Here is a 7,757-nt window from a genome sequence, read left to right on the forward strand (position 1 = left end):
TTTCTGCATGTTTTGTCAAGATTGCTGTCCGACTGAGTGGATCTCTGAGGTGAATAAAACTAGAAGGTTGTATTCCACTCTTTTACAAAAAAAATATATGTAAACCAAGCTGGAGAGCTAAATCAGCCATGAAATCCTTTGTTATAGCAAACTGCACACACAAGTGTCATCCTGACATGTCTGTCAGGTGCAAATGTAGTAAGGATATATGTGTCGGATCCTAGAATAGACATGAGCTGTTGAGCGGCAATTAAAAACGGAGCTGGAAGGCCTGCCGGGAGACTCCAGACTGACTCTTATTCATGTCTGTATACATAAAAATACACATGCAGGCAAGGTGTTGGTTGCATGTCAGAGAGTGGAAGGTAGAGAGACCAAACAAGGGTGAAAACAAGTTCATATAGGAGCACAAGCATAAGAAACATGTTGGTTTAAACCTCTTATGTAAAGAAAAATGGTCTCGTGCTGCAATAGTTTGTCTTTTTAAGGTTTTAGCATATTAATGACAGACTAATTAGATCCTGATCAGTGATTAATTACATTTTTTTCATACTTTCTTAGATAGAAACTCATAACTTTTATATGAATGTGTAAAATGTTTGGCTGGATTGTGATTTTCCGACTAGTTTTTCTTTCCCACATTGCGTTCAGGTTGAATTCACTGGAAAAGAAAATGAGTGGAGCCGTCATAAGTTTGGAGCCAAAGTTTTGGCACTTAGCTGAGAGGAAGTTTCTGGAAGTTTTCCAGAAGAAAACTTGTAATTAAAACTTTCTCACTGCAACCAGCTCCAGCCTGAATCTGGCATCCAGACAGGGGTCTTCTGCAGGCTGACACCCCCAACTAAATCCTGCAGTTCATGAAACTGTCATGGAATATAATCTGTGGGGGTTTTGTTAACTTTGCCAAAAAATATTGTCTATATTTATAGTTACATTTAGTAGCAAGTGAATTTATAATAGTAAAATGCCTTGAGACTAAATATTAAGAAGGCAAAGTTTTATTTAAGATCCCAAACAGTCTTGTTGAATCCTTCAGTTTGTCTCCTGTTCAGTGAGGTGTTTTTTTTTTTTTTTTTATCATTTAACCCTTTAAAACCCGACTGAAGGAAAAACTGGGGAGAAAAGTCCAGTTTTTTAAATCTGAAGTCTTTATTTGGACTTTTAACAAATTGTGAAGAATAATTAACAATTTATTATGCGAGTATTTTTACCATTTATTACCACATAAAATGTCAAAATTATTGCAGTGTAATCTCCTGCTTCCTGGCATCTATTAGGGGGAACGAGACACGTATCAGATTGTGTGCAATATTAATTTTGAGCAAAGTCTTTCCCACAAAGTTACACAAAAGGTCACAAAAAATGTTGTTAGGAGGCACTAGCTCCTTAAGTTTTGAAGTGCTTCCCCTGTTTATGCTGATTTTTACCGAACATTTTTTTAATGTTTATATTTTCAGTAATGTCAGTCATTCCTGTCCTAAAACAGTTTTTCTTTATTGTGCCTTCCTACAATCAGTGTTGCTGCAGAGTGTGAATGAGCGGGTCTTGTTCTTCATTGAATAATTGATGGGGAGTGATTAGAGGCATTAAGATGAACACTGAAAAGTATATGAATGTTAAAATGAACCTTTTTTCATTATGAATTCTTGTGCTGAATTATGGAAAGTGAGCTGTTTTCAAAATCATGTTTTATGATTAATTTTCTTGATTGATTCTTGGCAGACATGTGGTGATTGGATTATTGGGCTGAGAGGGTGGTGCCTCATGAGATATATATAGGAGGTGCTGCCTTCCAGACTGGTTGGTCTGTCCAGGGGAAACTTTGCAGTTGTGCAGTGATCAATGTTAAAATAAATGAAAAAGTGAATTTCTACCACCCCTTGGTTGAAAATGGTCTTATTCTTCCTTCTGGATATGTCGCCGTACCACAGATGTGTTTGACTTTATAGGGTTAAAGATGCATAATTTCCGGCCTAAAAACTTTGCTTTCTTATCTTGTTTGAGGGCACAGTGACAACTATCCTGAGCATTTCAAATGAAATCAGTTTATTTATAAAGCCCTTTTAACAAACAGCTTGTGGCTAAACAAAGTGGTGTACAATATATATGAAATATTTGGAGCATATCTGAGGGCATCACTGTCCAGCAGCATCCCGAGACTCAGAAATGACACTATAAAACTATAAAACTGGATTCTGCATGACGTCACAGCAGAGTTTTGTTTCACACATTAGTAAATGGTTATAAATGCACCAGATGTTTTAAACACACATCGTGGCTGATTTAGTAAAGAAATACATTATCAGAGGAAGAAAAGAAAAGAGAGATATAAGATTATTTTGCTGGCTGGAGGGAGCTCAGGTGACGAATGCTAAATTAGCCGTCAACAGGGGAAACCAGAAAAAATGTCAGAACTTCTGTAGCACATCTTTAATTAAAGGAAATTTGTGTTTTCACTTGTTACATTCTCTTGCTTGATTTAGATATTTAAAACTACTTTGCTGGGGTTTAAAAATTATCATCCAATCCCACTGACAAATGACACACATGGAGGATGCAAAAAAAATTAAATAAAAAAATTCATCTCTATCAATAAATGGATTTTTATTTGCATCTTCTTGATGTTTACCAGGCTGTTGTCTGTGATAGTTAACAATAAGTTGCTTTTCTCAGGATGAAAGTTGCCATGAAAAGCTTTTACATGTTAAAGTCTCAGCTTGATGAAGGTTGTTTGATTTTATTGATCCTTGTTTTGGATCATACGGATTTGTTTTGATTGTTTTTTCATATTGAAGATGCATTTTGAACCTTTCAAAAGTGCTGCTGCTCTTTCTGCTCTTGTCTCTGTTTTCTGAGAAAATCTGCTTCACTGACGTTTCAAATTGAGAGAAAATAAATTCAGGAAGTGAATTTGGGAAAACAGACTGCTTGCGTGTGTTCGCATGGAACACACACATGGGAAGTTTGCTTTTGCAACATTCAGCTTTTTTTTTTTTTAAATCAAAAAGATGACACGGTGTGTGCTTCTGAAAGAAAAGACAGGAGCTATCATCCTTCCCAACCTGCAGCTGAAGTGAACCGCAAAAAAGAAGCCATTTGGACACATACTCATTACGATTTCATGGCTTGGCTTGATGTCTGTGTTTGCAACTCTGTAGTTGTCAGTTTTGCAAGTGTTTTTATTTATTTATCTGCTTTTGGTATATTTATGAGCTTGTTTGGTATGTGGACACTGTGGCAAATATCTGGTTGTCGCTGTGCTCAATCTGCAGTTTCCTTGACTTTGGTCATGTGGACAGTGTGAGGAATGAAAAAAACAATAAATAAATCTGCACAAATAAATCGTAGGGTTTAAAAGTTCACAATGCACGTTTCATGTTCTCACACTATACGATGCTTGGATGCTCGGACGCTCGCTGCTCGAATACGACTTGACTGCTCACACTGTACGTCCTTACACGTTGCACCTTTGTGACCAGAACTGTAACATCATAAGAAGCCCAAAAGTATGGAGAATCCATCATTTGTTAAAATAAACCCACACACACACACACACTCAGAGGTTGGATGCTTTTTCAATTTGTGCTATTCGGTGTGTGGAGACCTCCGAAAAAAAACAAAAAAAAAGGAACAACGTGTTGACTAAATATTGGCTGGGTACGTTGGCCATAAGAAGCCTTTCCCAACACCTACACAACACCCTATGGTTCTCTCTGAAGTGTGCACCTGGTAAAAGTGCACGTAAAGATTAATGTGTGCAGGTTACAATCATGGGAAAACAGCAGAACTGGGAAAGTGATGGTTACGCTACTGTTACATCATTTCTGCAACATTTGTGTACGCTACTGCTGCTGAAAATGATTATTAAACTGCAATAAACAAACATTTTAAGACAGAAGCGGAAGCATCAGAGGCTTATACTGTGTGTCAGATTGGCAGCGTTGTGCCAGAGTTCGTTCGAAAGGTAAGTTTAATGGTATGCGCTACTGGCTGCTGGGATGTACCTAGAAGTACATGTGGCAAGATCCAAAGAAGACCTTTAAACTGTCCGACAACGCCATGACTGGGGAGTGGGACTCTCACCCCAGTCACCAAAAATGAAAACACAGGTCCAATTAAATCCACCGTGGTAGATGGATTTAAAAGAAAACAACAATGTTTTTTTTAACAATTGATAAAAAATTTTGAATAAAAATTCCCACTCCTGTTTGTGCACAGGTAAAAACAACACAGTCCAGTTACTGCCCTGCAAACAAAAAGATAAAGAAACATGCAAAAGAAACTAAACACTTCGCACACCAATATGATTTAAGGATACAGGCAAAATAAGCACAAATCCTCTGTCAAAACCTGGAAACCCGTGCTAGAGTACACGTTGCATTGAATATGGGGGGTTAAACAATCAATTAGGACCTGGTCATTTGACTGTTCGTGGTCTTGAATGATGGGGTCCCAGTGGAGGCAAAACAGCAGCTACTCCTCAGGCCCGTTGAAGCACACAGATCTTTTACCTGGGTTAATAATCGGGCTGCTTAAAAGGGAAAATATGGTCTTACCCAACATTGCCTCCCCCACAAGGAGGAGAAGAGAAACAACCAGCAGTACCGCAAACAGGAGGCTAATTGTCCCAGTTCAGGCTCTAATTCAGCCGATCAGGACACCAAAATAAAAAGGTGAAGCTGCCAATGGAATGCCACACTGTAGAAAACAGCAGGTTTGACACCCAGCCACCATCAAAGCCCCAGTTGGCAAGAAAATGATGGTGGTACTTACATGTGGAGTGGTAAGACTGAAATTCAGGCGATACCAGGCTCACCAACCATCAGTCTGTATCAGACCAGGTAAGTAAGACAAACACTGAAGGAGAAACACTTGCCTGGATGTAAAGGCACCCAGCTCCACCCAGTAATGATTGCACTTCCAACCTGCAATGCTCCAGCAATACGCGAGGGAAGAATCCCACTACACCACATACATTTTTTCATGTTTTCACCATTGGTACAGAAGCTTGAGCACCAAACATGTCAATTTTTCCACCTTTTGTGTTCAAAGCATCACATGCAGCAATGAATTGTAAGTAATGTGCGTCAGCAAAGTCTGCATGGATGCAGGCTTAGCCAAAGTGTGGACTGAGGATGCAAACAGGAGCAGAATGAATGTCCACTATGGAGAATTGGGACACACTCAAATCCATTAACGCAAACGTGCAATCCAGTGGCATAAAGGTGGAAGTGTGAACACTGGGACTGGGCCACAGTTTGTCCATTCTGCAGTGTGAACTGCTGCCATGCCATTGTTGTTCCCCTTCACGTCTGAGAGTCTGAGGCCAAACGGTATGCAGCCCCTCCTCTATACTGTGCAACACACTCATGAGGAGCGACCCGGATTTTAAACAAGTTTGACAATCGTATGATCCACAAGTTTTGATTGGGAGCTGATCATGAGGTGGGAATCATTTCTCATAACATCATGTAGACTATCCAAAACACAACACAGGGTTGAGCCAAAAATCAATCCAAACACTAGTTGTATGAGTCAAAAATGGGCTCAAAATGGGTCCAAAATCGTATATATTGCTCACCTAAAGGAATGGAAGTATTCATTCATTTTCTAAACCACTTAATCCAATTCAGGGTTGCCGGGAAGCTGGAGCCTATCCCAGCTGGCTTTGGGCAACAGGCAGGGTACACCCTGGACAGCTTGCCAGTCCATCGCAGGGCCACACAGAGACGAACAACCACTCACGCTCATTCCTATGGGCAATTTAGAGTAACCAATTAACCTGCATGTCTTTGGATGGTGGGAGGAAGCCGGAGTACCCGGAGAGAACCCATGCATACACAGGGAGAACATGCAAACTCCACACAGAAAGACCACTGACCAAACCCCTCCCCAGCCAAGGATTGAACCAGTGACCTTCTTGCTGTGAGGCCACAGTGCTAACCACTGTGCCACCGTGCAGCCCGGAATGGAAGTATCATTCATCAATTTATGCATTTACTCTCTCATATGAGGAGACAGAGTTGTTGTGACAGTAACGTCTGAGATTTTCTTTCCCTATAGACCTCCGTCAGCTCTACTGAAGAACACCAAGGTGTTCCTCCACCCATCAAGAGTTATAATCTCTCCAGCCTCCTGTGTTTAGCCTTCCGTGCATTTTCTTTTTTTATCCAGCTGCTGCCGCCTCATTACATCACGACATAAAATAAAGTGAGACATTGCTCTTTTGTGCATTTTTTTTGAGGCAGAAACTTTGTCAGCTTTGTTGAAATGCCATCAGTGAGTAACACTGAGAATGCTGTAGGAATAATAAGATAATGCTTTATATTTCCTGAACACATCTGCAGCTTGTGACGAAGTTTCTGTGGTTTCAAGCAGAAAAGAAGCCAAAACAAGATGGAAAAACAGGGACAGATCTTGATACAGAGAGCAGAAAACAATCTGAATGACCTTCCATTCTTCATATGCTTCACATAATGTACCACACGTGTATAAACAGTTGGTACCACAATGTTTTCCAGTTATGAACATGTGAGGATTGTTTCTCTCCTTCAACATCTGAGTTATTACTGGGAATGTTACTAATGTGCAACTCTCTTTCATTCTAACAGCCTTGTTGGTTAAGGCCACAAGAGAGAAACCTCGGTTTTGAGTTGCATTTTTCCAGGACTGCCATCCGACATGCTGCTGACGCACATTTGACGTGCCATGACAGACAGTTCTGAAGACACTTCTGAGAGAAAAAGCTGAATAAACGCCCTGCTTCTACACAACACACTGTTGAATTAGAAGGATTTTTATCCAAAATACGAAGAAATAATTGAAAAATCCACAAAAAAACGGTCACAAATATGACCACTGACTGGTTTTGTGCAAATAAACTCTGGATGCTGTCACCAGTGGGTATCAGTATGAGGTATGTTGCAAGCAGTTTTAACTTAGGTACCCTAACATGAAACAACAACAACTGTTGCGGACATCCACAAGAGCAGAGGTGGGCAACTCCGGTCCTCGAGGGCCGCAGTCCTGCACGTGTTAGGGCTTTCCCTGCTGCAACACAGCCGTCTCATTTCAACGGTTGATTAGCAGACTGGTGCAGAGTTTAATGTCAAGCTCTGCATCAATCTGCTAATTAAGCCTGATGTGTTTCAGGTGGGTTGCAGTAGGGAGTTGCCCACCCCTGCACAAGAGGAGAATGCAGAAAGCATGTTTGTTGCACGTGCTATGGTCAGCTGTTTCACCTTACCATTTCCAGCTGTGTGTCATTATGTCTTTTATTTCCTCTATAGTGATTGGCTAAAGTGGCATGCTGGGATGGACATGAGGCAGGGGTGCGCAGTGCTCAGGGGATGTCACTGCCAACCTCTCCACCAGTTCCTTATGGTTGTTTTTGAGTTGGGAGTCTCCAGTAGTCCAGTTTTCGGTTTTGGTTCTTTGGTTTGATCTTCTTTTTGTTTGGGGAGCAGCCCAGATCCTACGGCCCGTTGCGTGGCTGGTTTGTCACTGCTCCCTTCTTTTGCTTATTTTGGCTGGGGCTCCCTCCTCATTTGGTTGCCGTGGTTTCTTTAATAAACTTTCTTTAAATATTGATAGTTGGTGGTGGTCTCTCTTGTATGTTATGGTTCCTATATTTGAGCCGTATTATTGTTTTGTTTAGGGACCGTAACAACATTCAAGAATGTTTTTCTGAAAAAATCTCAAATATTTTAGCACATTTTGGAACATACTGGCCAGTCATGTGAGTCTGCTTCCAGCGG

This window comes from Telmatherina bonti (assembly GCF_933228915.1).
Source record: "Telmatherina bonti genome assembly, chromosome: 13".
NCBI lineage: Eukaryota > Metazoa > Chordata > Actinopteri > Atheriniformes > Telmatherinidae > Telmatherina > Telmatherina bonti.